Source organism: Vulpes lagopus, chromosome 2 (genome assembly GCF_018345385.1).
Source record: "Vulpes lagopus strain Blue_001 chromosome 2, ASM1834538v1, whole genome shotgun sequence".
In the NCBI taxonomy this organism is placed as follows: domain Eukaryota; kingdom Metazoa; phylum Chordata; class Mammalia; order Carnivora; family Canidae; genus Vulpes; species Vulpes lagopus.
The window spans coordinates 99115458-99138094 of NC_054825.1; the positions used below are offsets into that span (position 1 = coordinate 99115458).

At 37.2% G+C, this 22637-nt stretch overlaps 1 protein-coding gene across 2 annotated transcripts in view; it reads left to right on the forward strand.

Moving 5' to 3' along the window:
* The first annotated feature begins 4117 nt into the window (after positions 1 to 4117).
* The window catches only part of ESR1 (estrogen receptor 1), a 382657-nt gene continuing 364137 nt past the window's right edge, over positions 4118 to 22637 (forward strand). Inside the window, exon 1 of one of the 2 annotated variants that reach the window (XM_041742947.1) lies at positions 4118 to 4303. The gene's annotated coding sequence lies outside the window, so the exon portion shown is untranslated. Of the gene's footprint in view, positions 4375 to 22637 lie in introns of both variants that reach the window. The other variant, XM_041742948.1, reaches the window with a different exon arrangement.

Below are 22637 nucleotides of genomic sequence, written 5' to 3' on the forward strand. Positions count from 1 at the left end.
CATCAAGGCTTCCCTTTGCGATTGATGTCTTACAGCATCTTTTTTCAGCCTTAAAGGCAACTTCCCCTTTTGCTAGGTTTCAAGGGTTTGTGCTAGTTGCTGATGAACTTAGTGACAAATACTATGCTGTAGTTAGAAATCATTTTTCTCTGGCACTGGCTCTTTGACCTTGGATGATATTTATGGAGTTCTTTTTCTCCTTAGATGTACACTTTTGTAGTTGATGACAATAAACTACTGGAAGGGCTACCCCTCTCTGGACCCTAGCTGAGACTTTGCTTCTCTCTGAAGAAGAGTATGTGAATTTGTGGGTCTGCCTGGTTATTGAGATTGATGTGGTCAGGTGACGGTTAGAAACTGGTATTTGGGGAGAAGGAAAACTAAGGGACAGGGTTTTGAGGGAGTAAGAAGGGTCAGGGAGCTATTTTCTATGCTCAATAAAGGGAATAGCTTTTCCATTTGTAATCATTGTATTCTTCAGATGTTATTTCTTTTGTTACCCTGATAAATAGGAAATCCCTTTTATTCTCCTAGTAGAATTTTTTCAATAATATTTCTTCATATGGGACCTTTGTGGTTTGATATACATCTTTTTGTATATAAAGAAGAGGCATGTGATTTGTGAAGGCAGGATTTAAAATTTTTTTTAGTTTATATTCAATTTAAGTAACCTGTACTATATTAAAAGTTTCAGGGGTAGAATTTAATGACTCATCAGTTGCATATGACACCCAGTGCTCTTTCCATCCCGTGCCCTCCTTAATGCCCATCCCCTAGTTGTCCCTCCCCTCCAGCTCCCTTCCAGCGACCCTCAGTCTATTTCCTTCAGTTAAGTCTCTTATGGTTTGTCTCCCTCTCTGTTTTCATCTTATTTTATTTTTCCATGAAGGCAAGTTTTAAAAGTCTTTCTTAAGATGAAGTATAAGTTTTAATTGAATTTATTGATCATTTTTCATGAGTTTCTTGTGTCTGAACTTGTTACTTAAAGAAAGATAGTCTTTTTTTGTTTTTGTTTGTTTGTTTTTGAAAGAGACTATCTTTTTCCCTATGAACTTCAACTACAGGGCATCAATGTTGAGTAAATGATAGTAGAACGACTCATCAGGCATAGGTCATATGAAGACTCTGTTTCAAATATCTGGGACCTGTACACCGCAACCAAGACTCCTGGATTTTGTGCCTTCTGCTACAAAAGTTAGTACTTGTGATCCAGAATGAGTGTTTTAGTTACAATCTTGATGGGAAAGAACAGAGACTCCCCCTTGGATATGTGGTAATAAAAGTTAGTGGAGAATTTGTGTGACATTCACAATCCCGCCAGTGGCCAGTGCAGCCATAGCCAGGCCCTGCCTTGTGCTCAGGGGCTTAGGGCCCCCTATCTTTCACTTTGGCTCACTGGGTTTTCCTATCACTGCATAACTACTTGCTAAAGGGCCTTTGCCTACTGTGGTCTCTGGTCTACCCGAGGACATCCTTCCTGCCTGTGTGCCTTACTAGCTCACTCTAGTTTTCAAAATTCATACTCCAGAGAGCTAGAATGTGATTGGTCAAGTTCATCTTTTCACTTTAGTTCATGTCCTTGGTACTATCTATCTTGGTTAGTTTCCTATCCCTGGCCCAATTAGCTATGATCTGAGGGTCATTGGGATGTGATGTGGTTGTCTTGGAAACAGGATGGGGGAGGGACTGAGCAGGTTCCCTTAGAAAGATGAGTAAGTTGATACTCAAGTACTGACAGGTATCTCAAGGCAAGCAGAGTTTTCAATTTTGGTTGCTCCTCATAAGGAAAACCAGAAGTTCAGAGCTGCTTGTATAGTGTGATGGAATCCAGATAGTGGTTAAAGCAGTGTCCAATAGAAAAATCTTTGCTAATGAGGACAAGTGAAGAATTTGGGCCACTATCTGTATAACCGATCCCCAGTTGAGTCTGCTGTCATCTGAGGTGTTAGACAAAAACACACACTCCAAATCAAACACCTGATTTTTATTCCAACCCAAATCACCCAGATCACAGCAGGATTTTGCTTGGTCAATTTTCTGCTTTACTTTGCTTGTGGGGACCAGGCCGTTAGTAGTTACTTCTGGAATGAGAGAATGTATTTTAAAAAGGTTGGAACTTGGGAAGATTTCTAGAGTAGCATTATATGGCTTTACTTAAATTGTTCTTTTCTTCTTACTTTTTTCATTATTTAGTGTAATCTAATAATGGTGAATATAATTTAATTGGAAAATGTTCCTCACAAGAGATTTTTTCTCTATAAGAAAGCACAGAATATTTTAAAGCATTAGTCTGAGCCAACATTTTAATTTTTTAGTAAGCTCATTAGAATGATAAACTTTAAGATGATTCATAATAACACTTCTATATCAATCTATAGAAATTGTTCTTAGCCATCCATTGATAATCTTCCCACATTTTCTCCCCAACACACATAGAAAACATGTGTGTTCCCTAGTTTTGATTCTGAAGTGGGGTGTTAAAAACGTGGGTGCTTATGTCCTTTGAATCCTGATTTCAGCTATAACATCTTGGTACAGGTGTGTAATGTTGACATCCCATGATTTCCTCCTCTGTAAAATGGATTTGGTACTTATTTCACTGGATTGTTGTAAACTTGCTTAGAAGAGTATTCGGCTTCTAGTTTGTGTCCAGAAGACATTTACTGCTATTTTTATTCCCTCCTTGAGAAGGCACATATGGAATGCAAATGAATGTCATAATGGTCTTTTAAGAATAATTAATCGAATGCATATTTTGTAAGAATCTTATGTTATATATTTATATTTTCTAATGAAAATAGTAATCTATAGCCTTCGGTTCAGAATCCAACAGATGTCGTATTTTGAGAACTGTCACTCTAAGCGATTTTTTTTTTTCTGTATTGATGTGTACAGTGGATTTTAACAGGTAAGTAAATCATGTTTGAAAAGCATAGGTCATTCTGCAAAATAAAATAATTGAAGAATTTAATTAGTTTAGACAAAAATATTTTGCTCTCAAGATGTTTAGACTGTTCAAAACATCTTATTAAAGAATTTATCTTTTGCCAGGAACCATAATAAAAATAATAAAAAGCTAATAAAACCTGATATTGCATTAGTATGTGTGATCATTCTTTTTTGTAAGTGAATCTTGTTGAAATTTAGTTTTTTAAACCAAATTAAATACTGTACATACTAGCTAAAATATGTCCTGTTCTACATATTCTGCAGAAATCAATCTTAGACAAATTTGCATGTTCAAATTATTTTATGGGCTAACACACTTATAGGCAATATTGAAGATAGTTAGGATGCTTTATTTTAAAATGTTTTAAAGTGTTGATTATGAGAATTCTCTTTCTTTCCTAAGCCTGTTTAGAGCTGCATCCCCTGCCCTACAGATATCAACCTGCACTTGGAGATTCTAGAAAGCCCAGTAGCAAAATAGGCTCCTTCACTTTCTCCTCTTTCTCAATTCTAGAAAGCCAGCCTCTCCTAAGACTTGAAGAGTAGAAAAATCTAACATATTAAAAAACAATCTTTTAAAATATATACTATATAAAGCACATCTGTTAATATTTTAATGTTATTTCTTTAATTTCCATGTCACTTCTGAGCCCATTTTCTACTTCAGAACGTTTATCTCAGTGTAAACAAAACAAAAACACTGCATAAACTCTTAACTGGCTGCAGGAAATGCCAGACAGTTTGTGGAAAGATCAGATGACAGAAGGAATGGCCTAGGAGTTGGAGAGAAGCTAAGCGTCTGCAGGTTAGTGAAGTCAGGAACCTAATTCATCAGTGACAAGAAGTGCAGAGTGAGTTGTTGAGTCAATGGCTGAAGGAGAAAGTTATGGAAATGCTCACAGAAGACATGTCCTCACTCCTGCTCTTAGCTGTAACTAATTTTGGATTAGCAAAATTTATGTGCTGAATGAGTGCTTTATTTTTTTTCCAACCCGACATGCCTGTCTAGACTTCAAACTTTATTAGCAGTGAAGAGAAAATCAGCTGGATTACATAAAAAATTTTCAGGCAGATTAACAAATTACTAACCCTTTGTTAAACATCTGTCCTGACCAAAGCGCTAAGAAAGTTAGAATCGGGCCTTGTGCGGAGAAAGGAAGGCCACCCCCTCCTCTATTTTGTACAGGAGATTTTCCACTCCTAGTCAAATGGTGGTGCTAGCTCTTTAGTTTTGAGTTGCTGCATTTCCTAATTTCATGGTCATAACAGCCTCCTGTCTACTGCCTCAGAACGGATTTCACCAAAACTGAAAATGCAGTCTCCATGCTCAGAAGCGCCTTAACGGGCTCGAAAGGTTAGTGTTCCTTTCTCTTGCCCATTCTGTATCATAAGAAGACAGTCTTTGAGTGACATTCTTCTCCTCAAGTAGGTACTCCTATTTCTTTTTCTCAATATAAGTTTTTTTCTTTTTGCTCTATGTGCTGCTATTTACCAGCGTGATGTAACTTTAGAGCTTCCCTCTCATGTTAAAAGATGTTCATTTTTCTCTTAGTGCTCCAGGGATATTTTGCAAAGTTGTTGGCAAGCATTACTGCGACATTAAAATGTTGAATCTAAACTTGGTACAAAGTGGAAACTCACTTTTGGAATAATGTTCAGCTGAGTCAGAGGGCAATACAACTACCCTTTTCTTAGTATAGCACTGACAGGCTGTCTGCCTGCCTCAGATAACGTATACTTACTGAATCCAGCCCTAGCTAGGAGCTACCGTATTGTTGAAATGCGTTGGAATTTTAGAAGTTCTTATTTGGACTGATCACAGGCTAGTAGGAGCACACTACCTGCTTTCTTAATCTTTGGTGGCATAACTTGTGTTGAGTTTGAACGAGGCAGTCTGAACAAGCCATTATTTGTTTCCCAAAGGCAGTCAAGTTTTCTGAAAAGCTCCGCAATCTAGCAATACAAAAGTGAGACAGCCTGTCTTTAGATTGCCCTGTGATTTTAGGCAACTTCTTTTGAGTCCTGCTGCCTCAGTGTGCTACCACGTGAAAACAACTCGTGGTCATTTTTTGCAGTGGGACAGTGTGTACATTAATGCCTCCCCCACATATGGCAGTGAGCTACTTGAGTAATGATGTGGCAGTCACAAAAGACAGGGCAGGATACTTTCATTTTGGTTAGAGGAATGCCACACGTTTCAGGAAATGTGCGTTGAGTTGTAAGTTTCATGCTTTGTCAAGAGGGTAACCACCTTTTGTTCTCTCAGACATGCTCATAGAAGCCAATCTGATTTTTTTTTTTTTTTTTAAATAAGGTTTGGGCTTTATCAGAACTTGGGATCATCACACTGATGCTTGTTCCAATTTCTTTTGGCTCTTTGGGCCAGATCTAATAGGCTTGCTGAGCAACTCACACGAGGACACTGGGAAAGTCATCTGGTTTTGAATGTGATATGTATTAATGTTATATATTATATATGTTAATGTTGAGTGTGAAATTATGAATATGAGGTAGAAGTATTTGAATTTTATATTAAAAAGCTCTGAGAGCCAAAAGAAATGAAATTGGATGAGAACTTCAGAGACCAAGGGTTCAGAGCCCATTTCTGCTCCATACAATTCCTTCCTAATTCTCCAAAGCAAATGTTTGCTCCCATTTTGTTACTATTTTATGAAGACTGTCCACTGGGCCTTGGCATGCATGGCTATAATGCTCCAGAGGTTAGATGCAATGCTGTAGAGTTTGTTAGATTTTCAAAGAAATTATGAATAAAAATAAGGTAGGTATGAGAGATATAACATGTAGTAAAAAAGCGCAAAATTTTGGTTGTAAAAAGAAAGGTCATATTTACCACCAGGATCTTTTTCTTGGATCCTTGCAAATATAGGTTTTGTTTTATTGTTCTTGACACTCAAGGAAAGGGATAAAACTCATGTGTCTTAAACTTGCTGCAAGAATGGTAAAAAAAAATTAACTTTAATTTAGATTTTTTCATTTAGATTTCAATTAGATTCTAATTTTTCATTCAGCTTACGATTTAGAGCTAGCTACCTCCACCTTCTCCCCAACACTCACTGGAAACTTATATACAGTATAAAAATTTATATTGGGTGTCTGCTAAACATTTTTGCATAGTTATCTGTGGGTTCTTTGAGTATTTGTCTGTATTCATTCAACCCAGTTGGTTGGAGCAACGTCTTGGGCTTCAGTTTGCTTTGAACAGTGACAGTTGTGTTCTATGGTAGCAGATTGGCTACAAAGAAAAGTAGCCAAGAATGAGAGTGACCAGCTCAGAGTAGACTATCCACATTGTAAAATAGCCATGACATATGTTTCACTAATATCAGTTGAGATGTGGTCCTGCCCACCACAGGGCAGGGCTCTTTTATCAGGGCTCTTCTCCATTGTGAATCCCTACAGAGCTTCCTACAACAGGTGTAATAAGGTGCTATTTTTTTAAGGGAGGTCCTTTACAGGTGTTTTTTGTTGATAGTGATGATGGTGAGGTTGCCTTCTAGGCAACATCTCAGTAGACTTCCTCTGGATCATTCCCACTGGACCACAGCAGCAAAACCTTGCACATCAGTGTTTTTTGGTTCTTTCTAAGGAGTATAACATTTTGCTCTCTGAAAGCATGTGATTCTTTTTGAGGATGGAGAGCCTTGAACTGTCTATTCACCCATAAAAATATTTTGCTAGAAAGCTTATACTTCTGCTTAGGTCTTCCATAGCAGTAACTCTTTGGTGAGGATGCAGACATTAGATGGTTCAATTCAATCCCCAGAAGATGTCTGAATCCAAGCCATAGTATGCCCCTTGTGCAACCTGTGCAGTTCTTCTCTGGCCTCACATACCTCATCCAACAAAGTTGGGAAAATAAGAGCAGCTGTTGGATATAATTGTATGGGATAAGTGAGGTGAAAGTCATTTTTAAAAGATTCGTTTATTTATTTATTTTAGAGAGAGAGAGTGAGAGTGAGCATGCAGGATGTGGGGGGTGGGAGGGAGGTAGAAGGAGAAGAGAAGCAGACTCCCCACTGAGTGCAGAGTCTGACACAGGGCTCAACTTCACGACCCTGAGATCACAACCTGAGCTGAAGTCAAGAGTTGGGGGTCTAACCGACCGAGCCACCGAGCACCCCAACAAAGTAATTTTTATTGCAAGCATAGTACAGTGCCTAATAATAAGTGTTGGTGGAATAAATGACCAAACTCATGGTGAGCACCATGGCTACTAGGAATTTATATCCATCTGATCATAGCTTTTGACCTATAAAAGAAACGGGCAATAAATCCAGCCAGCTGAGCGTGCCACCTGTAGAAATGCCAATGCTTTCGTAATGAGCACAAAGTGTTGGAAGAGAAAGCACAGACACCTCCAACATCCCTCCCTGCATTATTCCTTTCCTTTGTGTCTGTTAGGATAGCCACATCCCTTAGTGATGAGAAGAGTAGCAAAAAAAAAAAAAAAAAAAAAAAAAAAGAAAAGAAAAGAAAAAAAAAAAGAAAAAAAGGGGGGGGAGGGCAAATTCTTGCTGAGACAAGTATGTAAAAAACTTGTTACAAATGCTTCACATTTGTTTAAAATCAAAAGAAGCATTTTGCTTGGTTGTTAGACAAGACCTGAGTCTGTTCCATGTAGAGTTGTATGCTAATTTCTGATTCAATGTAATGCCCAACATCTGGATCAGTCTCTCACTCCACAGCTCCATAACAAATACTTAGTGCCCATGAAGTGGTAATAAGAGCAATTATACTAGCACCTGAGGTGTAGGGAGCTCTTTGTATAATACTTTTTATAGGTATTATCACATTTAATCCTTACAATAACCCCAGATGATAAACAATATTATGATTCTGATTTTACAGACGAGGAAACTAAAGCTTTGCAAAGTTAGTGTCCAGCATTAGACAGCTTTATAAGTGATGGTCCTAAGACTTGAAGATAAGCCTTTGCAAAGCCCATGCTCTTAGTCATTACTTGATACAATATTATTTTCTGAAGTTTTTGATTCATGTAGTCCTTGCCTTGGAGAAGCAAGGTGAGCATCTGGGGCTGACAAGAGATAATAGTACACCTTTTCTACACTGCAGTATCTTTGTAAATGGAGAATAATGAATCTGACTTAGAAAAGTTTTATGGCTATTGATGAGGTTTAATTAAATAATGTGTATGAAAGGGTTTTTATAAAAAGCTCAGTTTTATAAAATAAAGTTTTTATATGGAACACATAAATTCTTACTTAGTTACATATAAAATCTTGTTGCTAACTGGATGAGAGTAGCTCTGGTGAGGTGCTATGAAATGTCCTGAAGAACTGAGCCTGTGCACCATGGTGGAAGTGTGGGTGGCAAAGTTGGTGAATTTGGCAGGCGGGATGGGTGCGGTTTTGGAGGGAGAGTGGTGGATAGACTTCAAGGCCAACATGTTACTTCTCTGAGTAATCTTCCTGGGACCTCCCTGGAGTCTTTGGGACGCTCTCTGACTTTTTTGAGAAGCCAAGTGACTAGAAGCTATCCTAACCTTCTATTTTAAAAGCCACAAAGGTTTATCTTGGTTGCACACCTGGAACTCCACTTTCCTATTCCCCAGCATTTTAGAGCTTAATCTGACTTCACTCTCCTGTTTATAGGTGTCACTCATTTTCAGTTCTTTGGTGTTTCTTTTGAGGATACTGCCAATCAGAAGGAGGAAGAAATGCCATACCAAAATGACAATTCTGGGGAAGATGAAAAGTTGTAGCGTTCCTTCTCTTTGCTGGGATAGTACGTTGCCTTCCTTGTCTTATTCCTTATGTGTTTATCTCTAAGAAAATGACATATATATATAGTTTACCTTTTGCAAATAAGACCCCTTATAGTTTTATAGCTTAAGTTATATATAAGCTGAAAATGCAACTAAATTAAGTTTTAAAATGAAAACAATAGAAATATTATCAATACAACTATGGAAATAGAAATGGTTATTTGGGATACTCCTAATTTTGGTTCTTGAAATTCTAGGTTAGAATTAAAATTAAACAGGAACTATTTCATGTGTTTCAAATGTAAAAAAAATTTTTTTTTGAAAATCCTACTCGTGTCAAGTTTATACTAAAGAATATTTAGAGATTAGGGTTACTCAGAATCCAGTGTAGTTTAACTTGCCACACACTGTAAAATTCTTTTTGATTTTATTTAAGGAAGAGGTAATATTTTAAGGGCACTATCACAGAGTCTCTGCTCCTTCACAAACCCAAAGTACCTCAAGTACAAAGATGGGGTATTTAAGCCAGGTTTGCCCTCCTGTGCCTCAGGAATTTCACAGCGATTTTCAAAAATCCATAACAAGGACTCCAGGATCACTCCCTGGGCCAAAAGCAGGTGCTGAACTGCTGAGCCAGATGATCCCCTAAAAATAAATTTATAATCATATTTTTCACATAGTTTTAGAGTGAAATATATATAAATGGATTATTACAGGTAATGTGCTTGTCTTTATTAAATACCTTTCTGTACATGGCATTAAGAAAATAGATCTTAACAAATGATTGGCCATAGTAAATAAAAATGAGAGTACAAAAGACTAATGTTTTAGTCCCAACACCAGGGTCTTAGGACATAACTGTTGGGTGCAGTAGAGCCTGGTGTGTTCTTTGACACTCACTCTCAGTTATGATCAGTAAGGCACATAAGGTGACAGGTGACTATTACATAAGTGTCATGTGCTCTATAGACTGTAATGTTACAGAAGGTAAGGCAGTAGAGTAGAATGTGCTGGGTACTTTGAGAGTGATAAGCACTGAGGTATGAAAGCACAGAGAGGGGAAATTATTTCTGGTTGAGATGGGTGGAAGATGGGTGGGGGAGGGAAGAGAAGGGGGGCAGGGAGTGGTGAAGGATGGTTGCATATAGGAAGTTTTATATACACATTTGTCCATGAGCTTGGAGGATGGGAGGGAAGAGCATAAGCCAAGGCATGAAGAGAAAGGCTTTGGGGAATCATTCATCAACTTGCAGGTAAGAAGAGTGCTGGGAGGTGGTGTGAGATGATCTAGGAATGGAGATGTCAATCTTTGGGCCTGATAGTGTGGTTGTGAAAGATTTTCATGTAGGGCCGGAAGGAGATACAAACTTAAGCTAAGGGAAATACTGTGTAGGTTGATGTTTTCAGACAAAGAGTGAGTACATCAGTTTGGAGGTGATTGGGATAGTTTAATACAGTTTAAACAATCTTTTAGGACATGCTTTTTGAAGTCATGATTGTTTATGGTTGTAAGGAAGGTTTGAGGGCCAAAATATATTATTCTGCCACCAATATGCTGAGTGACCTTAGTAAAAAACTTGCATGCTCAGTGCTCTGTGTTCCCAACTGTAAAATGGGCATGATAACTACCACACTCCTATCAAAGATTCTATTGGTGATACCGTGAAGATTAAGTGATAGGACTTTGAAAAGTAATATACCACATACATGTATAAAATGCTATTATTTATTTATTTATTTATTTTTTAATTTTTTTTTATTTTTATTTATTTTTATTTTTTTATTTTTTTTTTAAAATGCTATTAACTTGGAATACTTTTATAGCAAAATTATTTTATTTGGACAAGCTATAGATTCAGAAGACAATTGTTCCTATTTCTATTAGATTGGATGAAAATCATTATACTTTGTTTCTAGTTATTAAATAGCTACTTATATTGGGTACTGAACAAGTCTTTTTGAAGAAGTTCATTGTGGTAAGAAGAGTTAACATAGGATCTATCCTCTTAACTAATTTTAAGTCTACAATACATTGTTATTGACTGTAGGTCCAGTGTTGTACAGCAGACCTCTAGACCTTATTCATCTCAATTAACTGAAACCTTGCATCTATTGATGAATAACTCCTCCCCAGCCCTTGGTAACCACCATGTCGGGTCTTTGCTCTTAGGAATTTGACTGCTTTAGATACTTTGTAGAAGTGGAATCATGCAATATTTGCTTTGGTGTGCCTGGTTTATGTCACTTAGTATGATGTTCTTAAGGTCTGTCAGTGTTGCATGTTGCAGAATGTCCTCTTTTAAGGCTAAATTGTATTCCACTGTGTGTATATAGCATGTATTCTCAATCAGCTCATCTATTGGCAGACAACGAGGCTGTTTTCACATTAAACAGACTACTTTGAATACGATTCAAAGGAACATGGGAGTGCTAATAGCTCTTCCATATCCAGATTTTAATTCCTTTGGATATATACCCAGAAGTGGGACTGCCGGATCATCTAATAGTTCTATTTATTATTATTATTATTATTATTATTATTATTATTATTTTATTTTTATTTTTTGTAAAGAGAGAGACATAGAGTGTGAGTGGTGGCATGGAGGGGCAGAAGGAGAGGGAGAGAGAGAATTTTAAGCAGGATCCATGCCCTCTGGGGAGCCTGATGCAGGGAAGGGGGGGGGGTCCATCTCACAACCCTGAGATCACAACCCAAGCTGAAATCAAGAGTTGGGTGCTTAACTGGATGGCATCCCCTCATAGTTATATTTTTAATTTTTGAAAGATTTTATTTATTTATTCATAAGAGACGCAGAGAGAGAGGCAGAGACATAGGCAGAGGGAGAAGCAGACTCCCTGCAGGGAGCCCAATGTGGGACTCGATCCTGGGATCCCAGGATCACCCCCTGAGCTAAAGATAAATGAGCCACCCACGTGCCCCTATTTTTAATTTTTTTGAAGAACCTCCATAGTGGCTGAAGCATCTTGCATTCTTACAGTGCGCAAGGGTTCTAATTTCTTCACATCCTTACCAATACTATTTTGCTGATAGCCATTCTGTCAGGGATGAGGTAATATCTCACTGTGGTTTTGATTTGCATTTCTCTAATGATTAGTGATGATGAGCACTTTTTTATATACCAGATGGCCATTTGTATGTCTTCTTTGGAAAATTGTCTAGTCGAGTCCCTAGCCCATTTTTAATCAGATTATTAGTTTTTCTGTTACTGAGTTGTAGAGTTCCTTATGTATTTTGGACATTAGCTCCTTATTACATATATAGTGTGCATATATTTTCTCCCACTCTGTAGATTGTCTTTTCATTCTATTGATTTTTAATTTTTTTTTTTTTTTGCTGTGCAGATGCTTTTTAGTTTAGTGTAATCTTGCTGGTATTTTTTATTTTTTTTAGTTTTTAAATTTTTTATTGCTTTAAAGATTTTATTTATTCATAAGAGACACAGAGAGAAAGGCAGAGATATAGGCAGAAGGAGAAGCAAACTCGTTGCGGGGAGCCCAGTGTGGGACTCCATCCCAGGATCCCAGGATCACGCCCTGAGCCAAAGGCAGACACTCAACCACTGAGCCGTGCAGGCATTCCTTGCTGGTGTTTTTAATTTTAATTTTTTGTTGTTGTTGCCTGTGCTTTTTGTCATATACGTGAAATCATTGCCAAGTTCAATGTCATGAAGCTTGTCTTCTATGTTTTCTTCTAGGAGTTTTACAGTTTCAGGTCTTAACTTAAGTCTTTGATGCATTTGGAGTTGATTTTCATGTGTGGTGTAAGATGACATCAAATTTTATTCTTTTACATGTGGATATCTAGTTTTCTCAAAACCATTTGTTGAAGAGATGATCCTCCCATTGTATATTCTTGGCACCCTTGTTGAAGATCAATTGGTTTTATACATGTGGACTTACTTAGAGCTCTTTCCTCTGTTCCCTTAGTCTACATGTCTGTCTAGGCCAATACCTTACTGTTTTGATTATTGTATCTTTATAGTATATTTTGAAATCAGGAAGTTTGATGCCACTAAGTTTGAGCAAGTATTTCATTTTTGAGGTCCCATTTCCTCACCAATTAAATGAAGATATTGGATGTGGGAAACTGTATGGTTCCCTTGCTCAGACCGTTTTATGATCCTATAATTCTTGCTTTCAGCAATTTCCATTTAGAACAATGAGTTGAGATTCTATCACAAGCACACATAGGCACCTATGTTGAAAACAAAAGAACGACATGTTATCATTGATTTAGAACTTGAGTTGGAGAAGACAGTGGTGCCTCTTGCTGCTGCCTAAACTGCTTTCTGCTCATGGGAATAGGGGAGCTGAATCCAATGATTTGAGGATAGAGAGAAGGGAACAGATTGTGTTTTCTATTTTCATTTCTTTTTCTTCTATTTTTTTTTTAAAGGGGAATAAAAGACAAGGACACCAACTAAAAAAAAAAAAAAAGCAGAGTCACTGGGGTGTGTGATGAAGGGAAAGGCCAAGCACACTAGGTAATTTAATTTCAGTTACAATAAATCTTAAATTATGATACTATACTCTTGAGAATGTTCCATGGTGGGCAATGCCTGGGCTTTGCATTTCAAGCCTAGAAGTACAGGGAGAGGATGACATTCTATTATTCAGCATGAGGAACATAGTTCATATTGGTTTGTTGGTTATACCTCCATGTCATTGAGGCCTCGCCAATCAAGGAAAGAGGTACTTCAGATCTACCTTGTGAAGGAAAAGTCTCATAGAAAAATGTTTTCTAGGAAAGGAAAAAGTAGAAAGCAAATGTTTCCTGCTTATGGCATTCATGTTGCTTAAGCAATATTAATGATGAGTATTAATCATGCAGATCAGTTCACAAATTATTTACATTCAGACTACGCAGGGTCCTTCCTTTACTTTCTTCACACCATCTGGATTTTATCCATTTTACTCCTCCTCAGCACTTGGAATAGAAATGAGATTTAAATGTGCCAATTTTTACTTGCTAGCAGCCATGGTAATATGTTCAGTGGGAAAGGGATTTATCCTGTTAAATAGAAGGAGGTTTTTGGATTAAGGCTTTAATTTGTTGATGGGATTCCTAGAATCCACTACCATCGATATTTGAGGACTGAGTACATTAGACAAGTTTGTAGATTTACAAAAGTGTAGTTAATGAGGGCTGCACTTGATTTTTCTTATCCAGCCCTTTAGTTCTAAATTTATTGCCAATTTTATTTATCAGACTTATTCTCAGGGGAGTAGTGTTTGCTGTGGCCACAAGGAAACATCTGTGAGCTTAAACCTTAGAGGCAGTTAGCCAGTTAGAACATTTGGCATATGAGGCTTGCATTGCAGAAGAGAAAAATTAATCAAGGCAATCCGTAAAAATATTGAGAAGACAACTAAGAAAAATGTCTTATCACTGACACACTGAAGTATTGAGTTCATGTTAATTAAGAAATGTCAGAATACATAATGAATCAACTAGGAGTGTCATATTATGGCAAGTTTGGAAGTTGATGTCAATCTCTACTGCCAGGATTTATGGTAGATTATATAATGGAATCCGAGTTCTAAGAGATCAAAGGAAAATGCTGGCTCTTTCTTCATCCATTTTCTTAGGTCAAACCTACCCAGCAAGAAGCCAAGTGGAGAGTTGAGCAATTATCTGAAGTGGGCAGTAGAGACAGCCAAAACCAGATAAAACATAACCAGAAAGTCACCATGGAGGGAAAATGTGGACTGAAAATAGAAGGGATGGGGGTAGAATGTCAAACAATTTGGTCAGTGTCCACAGTTCAAATTCACTGGATAACAGCCAATTCCTTGCTTCGTATAATTAGAGCAAATCTAAAGGACTGGGGTTACAAAAATCAGTTCGTTACCAAGGTTGTTGCATGTTTGTGCAAAATTTCTTTCTATCTGTGTTACTATGACATGTCTAATTCTGAGTATTTCCAGGGATCACATTTCACAATTTTGGATTAATGGGTTGAGGTGGTTGAGGAAGCCCATATAATCTGTAGATTTATGTGGAGAGAAATTGTCTTTCAGAGATTAATTGAATATTGTATTTAATTAGTTCCCTCCTTCTCCCCCCCCCCGCCCCCACCACAACTCCAAGTATATCCGTATGGATTTTCCAGTGAAAACCCTTATAGTCTCTTACTTTATCATTTTTTCATTCGGCATTTTCTGAATCCCCTTAATTTTAGGAGAATATATTGATGAGGCATACAAGTACCCTATGATAGGATTTGCATTATTTTTGGTTAAAAAAGTCTACCAAAGTCTTAGATCAATGTGGTGGTTTTTTTTTTTTTTTCTTTATTCGATGTGGAAATCATAAACTACTTATTCTGAGCAGGTGTTTTCTAGACCTAAAATAAAGTTACCTGTCCATTGCCCCTATAAATATGTCATTGTATACCTGCTAATCTTGAAGACTCCCTAATTCAATATTAAGATTTCCATTTGTTGTTTTTATTTTTTTCCATTTGTTATTTTTAAATTGAGAAAAAATTCATAAATTAGGTTCACTGCTGTTTGGAATTAAGAAAAAAAATTTCACTCTCATATCCTGTACATTTGAAGCTGTTGTATAGCATTTCTTAAAGAGATTGTATTTATTTATTTGAGAGAGAGAGCACTAACCTGCTGGGGGTTGGAGGTGTGTGGAAGAGGCAGAGGTAGAGGGAAAAGCAGACTACCCACTGAGCAGGGAGCCTGATGTGAGGCTTGATTCCAGGACGCTGAGATCACGAACTGAGCTGAAGGCAGACGCTTAACTGACTGAGCCACCCAGGCACCCCTGTTGTATAGCATTTTAGAAATAAAAAATAATGCAGGGCCTCTTTTCAGTAGCTCAGTTTGATGTTTGAAATCTGGCGTAAAAATTGCCCATGGAATATTCTTGAAGCACCCCAAGGGAATCTACTGGAATATCTTATAATAAAAAAATTAAAGAAGACTTTTTCTTGCAAGTAAGGACTAAGAAAGCTGTTTTATAAGTAACAGGATAAAGCTAAGTATTAAGTGGCGTTGCTGAATTCCTTACTTGTTCGGTGCAGTGACTGCTTTTCCCATCATATTAGCAATGACTGAATCTGTGGAAAACACATATCACACAGCCACAGCAGGTACATCTCTGCTGCTGAACACATATTTGAGAGACTATGAGCCAGGACTTTTTGGTTTAATGGCAAAATTGATCTACAGAAATGGAGGTAGACCTGAATCAGATCTACGGACCTGAGTTGGTATAGCTGGTGGTGGCATTTGCTTTCTCCATAAATGCTTGCTAATGGTGTCAATGGCGAATAGCTTCTGCTATGCTTAGCTTTGCAAAAGGAATTGATCAAGGAATTTGAACTGAACAGACAAGCAAAACATTGATTCTTCAGTGCCTATTGATGAATGAAACCACTTTGAACTTTAACCACCTTTTTTGATTTAAGTGAGAATTAAACCAGCTTTAATTAAGGAAATCTTCAGAAACTACCTATATCATCCTTTTGTTTCCTGTTCAAAACAAAATGATGAAGAAAACTAGAAGACCTTAAGCACAAAAACTTCTGCACTTTTTCCAGGACTGTAATACCTAATCCTAGTACAGCTCTTTTCAAGAAAGGATGTAGATATTAATCTGAATTTTGAATCACCACTGAGGTATGTGTGAACATGTCAGTTTCCTCTTTCTCTCTCCCAACTTCTTCCATGAATACATTAAGACCTAATTTGGCCACTGATTTTGGAAAATGATTTTTCATTTAACTTCTGTGATTATCAAGAGTGTATTACAGGGACTTAGCAGTACACCCGATATCTTATGAACACTCCACATTTGTTTCCTGAGTTGAAGTGAAGCATATAGCCTATGAGCTATCATCATTTTAAAAAATCCTCTGCATACGCTGTGTGGTCAGTTTCTTTCATGTCATCAGGGAGGTTAACAAATTTATCTACAATGCTTAACAGTTTATTCACCATACAGAAAACACAACCTTTTCTTTCTTTCTTTCTTTTCTTCTTCTTTTTTTTTTTTTTTAAAAAAAGCTCTTTTGTTTAATTCTTTTTCCCTCAGCATAGCTGCAAGCAAGTGAAAACACTTCCCGATTTGAATTTCACAAGCTTTTCCCCTTGCCAGTTGTATGGTGCTAACAAGAAGCAAAACGTCTGTGTCTAACTTAACCCTAAAATAGGAGAACATCTTTAGAATATCACTTTGCCTACCCCAAAACAGAGACATGAGGCTTATATTCTCAATCCTTGAGAAATGTTTCTATTGCATTTAATTATTCAAAGTGACAAGTGGCAGTTTCATCATGGGGAAAAAAAAAAAGCCTACCAGGTGGACAAGTAACCATTTCACTTGTATTTATGATCACCAAGTAATCACATCATTTTTTATTTAAATGTAAAAGAGAAAAATAACTTACTGACTTTCAAGTCCATTTCTCATTTCCTCCGTAGAGTACTTCTACACCAGTTAGCAGACTTCTTAAAAAGACACACACATATTTCAATGAAAGCACAAGTTGTCATCATTGCCTGGAAGCCAACTAGAGAGGCTGTGTGTTTATTTAGCAGTTTGCAAATCCAGTACCAGGCATGTGATATAAAAGATTAAAAGCCTCTCTTATTTGTAAATACCATGCTGTCCTCCAAAATGGTCAAATGCACAGGAAGTCTGAGTCAGTGGAGTAGTACCATAAAGTTTATTTTTATGAAACCTGTCCGAATTGCAAGGGAGGGCTGCAATGTGGGACACAGGTCTGTTTGCCAGTCAGCTAGTGGACAAAATCTGATTTCACTAAGGACCAAACTGGTGTGTATTGTTCAGCGGGATAACTTCCTTGTTGTAGAACTGGCCTGTTTTCATGAATTATTTCAGGAAAGTCTCATTTGGACCTGGTCTACCCTGCTGTACAGGAAATGAAGGTTTCTAGGCAAAGACTTTACTTAGTGACTAACCAAAATGTTTAATAATGTCACCAATTCCAGACTTTTCCACTGTCCTCCAAAGTGCAGTGGGACTGGTCAGGCCAGTCTTCTAAGGGCGGATGCACAACGGTTTCTGGGCATGTAGAACCTCCAGCCTCATCAGCAAGGACACGGCTGACTGTAGGCTATTGTCAGAAGAAGCCGCAGAATCTCCTCTGGCTTAGGAGTTTTAAACAGCTCGAGTTCTATTCCTTCTCTTAAGAGTCTGAGCATCTGTGAAGGAAATTTCATGTGAATCACAGAACTGCAAATAGGGTAAAGTGCCACAGCTTTCTACTTGCAAGGAGATAGTGCCTGTAGCTATTTGGCAGCTCAAGGCTCGTTGGAGAGCCAGGAGAAAGCCAGTGAAGAAAGAGGGAGGAAGGAAAAGCTTCTGACAAATCCAAGTCCTCTCCTCAACTGCTGCTGAAGAAAGTAGAGCCAGTGCAAATCATTGGGAGTTGGGGTCCCACACGGTTTTCTACTTCCTTTCTCAATTTTGTGTGTTTCTACACGGGGATCAGTCTCTGGGTGGTCTCAAGTTTCTCTTTGTACTTTGTGATCCTGGATTCAAAGTTTGTTATTCTGGAAAGGCCTAGGGTTGTGCTGTTGCTGGGACTTTGATAAAGGTCTGAAACAAAACCATTGGGATTCTAGATGCCATGGAACCTTGGGCTTGTTGTACATTTATCTGAATAATTCTGTCACTTAGGCAATAACACCAGAGTCATACTCCCTCCTTTTAATTGCCTTTCCATTTATTAACTGCTCATAACATCAGTGTTTCTTCCATTGAGAAATATTTGGCTTTGTTAATATTAAATGTTGGTCTTATGTAGAAAGAATCAAAGGGTTAAAGAACAAAATACATAAAATATATATTAGTAGGTTACTGTGGTGCCCACATATAGACATTGATATGTGTGTGCATGCTTTCTTTCCTTCTCCCTTCATTCCTAGCTCCCTCTCCTTGTTTTCCTTCCTTCACTTCCTCCCTCCCTTCATCCATCCCTCTCTACTCTTTTTCTTTCTTTCTTTCTTTCTTTCTTTCTTTCTTTCTTTCTTTCTTTCTTTCTTTCTTTCTTTCTTTCTTTCTTTTTTCTTTCTTTCTCTTTCTTTCTTTTTTCCTTCTTTCATCCAGCTCTCACACTACAAAAATCAATTCTATAAAGGCTATTGTTTTTAGGATCTACTTTGCTCATTCCTGGAATAGTCAGTTCAGTCAAGTAATTAATATACTGACAGTAATACTACCTCTACACTTATTGGTCACATTTTCTGCTAGATATGGGGCTGTGCACCTCACAGAGGATAGCTTGATTTAGTCATTACAACATCTCTAGGGGTGGGTATCATTTTACACACTTTCTAGGGAAGCAAAGCAAGGCTTAGAAAAATCAAGTAATTTGCTGAAAATCATCCAGTTCGTAAATGGTATAATAAGATTTGAACCTAGAGTAGTAAACTCAAGATCTTGACCACTATAAATATGGATTTTCAGATTATGTTTGCAAGCAAAGGGCTTAGATGCTGAAGAAAGTATAGAAGCAGTATAAAGAGGAAAAATCTCTTACCTTAAGGTTATAATTCACTAGAATGAGGCTCAGATCACCACTGTGAAATGATATTTATGTCCTCATTGCATGGGACAAGTTCTTATCATTTTCTCTTTGCCGTTTGGAACTCATCCACTCAAGTCGAAAGCTCCAGGTCTGAGCTTTTACAAGGCATGGGCAGTGACTTTTCTATTTTTCCTTATCACATGAGTACCTTTTCTTGCCTATAAGTGACATTTAATAGAGTTGATTGATTATATCTGGATCAGTTTTACTTAGTAAAAAGACAATAGACAAGGATTAGCTGACCAGTGTCTCAGTTTATTAAGTTCAATTTCCACTTTGACTTCTCTTCCACTAGTGAAAATGTGTCACCAGATTTGATCTCAAGCTAGAGAGGGAAAGGGGTTCTTTGACTACCAGGCTGTAGCCATACAAATCAGGTTTGCTCTGCTAATGAAGTTTGACATAGATTAATGGTAAACATTATTTTGGACACATATGAAGTAAAGATGGCAAGAGATGACTCAGATGTAAAAAGACTGGTGGAGGGAAGGATAATCCACAAAATTGATGAATCACTCATGAATAATCAATAACTGAATACAATGTAATAATCTATGTTCATTTCTACTAATAAATAAGCTATCATTATGCTCTCTTCACTCTTCATTTGGATCAAATTACTTCTCTGCTATATTTCCACTCTTACTGGTACCTATTTGCTGTGATTCATTCCAGTTTTGACTCTATCTCGTGGCTCTAATCTCGCTTGTCTCTAGGTAAACTGCAAACCAGTATGTTTCAGTATTATTTACTGTAATTCTTGCCTTTATGCCAGGTGTCAAGAGAAGGACTTCTTTTATTAATGTATCTGTCTGGATATGTGCTAATATGGGCCTTAATACACACTTTGATTATGGTTGGTTACATCTAGCAGATTCAATTTGGTTCATTTAAATTATTTTGGCCTGTCTACATACATGACAGTGCCACACAGCTAATTATAGTAGTTTTCTACTCATTTTGTTGACCCGACACATAGTAGCAAGTGGACCAAAATTTTCTATCCAGTCTGAAGTTATATGTATACAACAACAATGTATTCTCATAAGAGGTGAAAATCATAGTCATCTGGAAGTTTGGGTTCCATGATGCCAAAGAGAGCTGGACACCAGGAGTGAGAATCAGCTGAGGACATGCATACCCACATTCATGCCTACATTTCCTTCTCATTGCAACATGCAGCCATTGTTTTGGCACCTACTTAAATAATAGCATGTTATTGCCCTTTAAGGTATGAATAATATTTTGTTACTGGTTGGGTATTGGAAAACTTTTCAGAATAGTTTTGTGATTTTTACTTAGCTCAGGCATGCAGAACACATTTCTTCTACCTACTTTGCTAACGAGAGAGGTTGACTAGAATGTTTTTAAAAAGTGTGTTCCTATTTCTGTTGATCTTTGTTCAGTCCTACTGGGACAAAATGTAGTGTGGGGAATCCTTGTTGTGTCAACCACAAAGCAAAAGACTTTCCAAGGGATGAGTGGGAAGAAGGTGGGAGGAGAGAAGCATGCCTCATAGAGTTCATTTTTATCTTGTTGGTTTGTTGGATCCTCTCAGGGAAGATTTTCTGAGATAAAAACAACAAATCTTCTTCATTGTCCTTGCCGTGCCATGAGGTTTCACCAGCTCCCTTCATGGCAGGCTTGTCTTTCCATACCGGTGTCTTCACTTTGCATTTCAGCTGAAATTTTCTATCCGGGAGGAAAACCAAGAGAAAAAATGGAGCAAGTGTTTTTAATTTTGAGACCTCAGACCAGAACTATAGAAATCTACTCTAACTGGAAATCTGAAGAAATTAAGTATGAATATTGTTCAGTAGAGGCAATGGAAAACACAGCTTTGCTGATTTTCATAGGAAGGCTTTCTGGATAGCCTCTCTGAGGCCTGACCTGAAAGATGCATCCTCAAAACTTGAGAATTCATAGTGTTCTGGGGTTTATATGAAGCTGAAAGGATGGTGTGACTGTTTTGTCAAGGACTCTGTACTTCAACTTTTATCTGAGTGCTGTTGACACAGGTTTACATTATGAGAGACCTGGTACTGCTTTCTAATGTTGCAGGAGCATTGGAGGAAAAGTATGCTTCTGAATATTTATTTTTTTATTTTTTTAAAGACTTTTTTTTTTAAATTTTTTTTTTTATTTTATTATTTATGATAGTCACAGAGAGAGAGAGAGAGAGAGAGAGAGAGGCAGAGACATAGGCAGAAGGAGAAGCAGGCTCCATGCACCGGGAGCCTGATGTGGGATTCGATCCTGGGTCTCCAGGATCGTGCCCTGGGCCAAAGGCAGGCGCCAAACCGCTGCGCCACCCAGGGATCCCAGCTTCTGAATATTTAAAACTGACTTTTCATTTTTAAATGAATTCATTACCTTTATTATGAAATAATAATATGGATTACCATTTTGAAATAGTTACTGTGATTTTGAATAGTGTAGAATGCTTAATAATTTTAACAAATTTTGAGAAGAATAAAGATCTAAATAGAAATCATCTCTATACTAACCAGCCATAGATAATTGAGTAATATTTTAGTATATTGTCTTATAGTCATTTGCTTAATATGTATGTATGTATGTTAAGTAAAATGAAAAAAAATTCACACAAAATAATAGTAACAAAACTAAATATATAACACAATTTCCATTTGCAAAATACACATATACATATATATCCATATACAAAATGTATATTTATAAATTGAAATTATATTGTATCTTGGGTTTTCATTAATATTATATTGTATGGTATACATGTAGAACATGTTTAAAATACACACATAATGTATATATACACATACACACAGGTATGTATTTTGCAAATTGAAATTGTGTTGTATCTTATAGAATTCATTTAATATTATAATTTATTTAATTACTTAGCTGTTTTTTTTTTTAAGATTTTATTTATTTATTCATGAGAGACATAGAGGGAGAGAGGCAGAGACACAGGCAGAGGGAGAAGCAGGCTCCATGCAGGGAGACAGACGGGGACTCGATCCTGGGTCCCCAGAATCACGCCACAGGCTGAAGGCAGCACTAAACTGCTGAGCCACCCAGGCTGCGCCTACTTAGGTGTTTTAAGAAGCATTGTGTTCACATCTCTGTTTACTTCCTTAAAACTAATTCCTGAAAGTAGAAATACAGTGTCAAAAGGCAAAGCCACTTTCAAGGTTCTTGAGGGAGTATTGCCAGATCTTTTCTATTTCCTTTTAAACCATTATTATATTGCAAAAACTCTTTAAAGTTTCCAAGCAAAAATTATTGACAATCCCATTTGGAAATCAGTATTTTATTTGACTTTGTCACCTCTGGTTCTTGTTTATAAGTTTATTCTATTCTTATTTTCA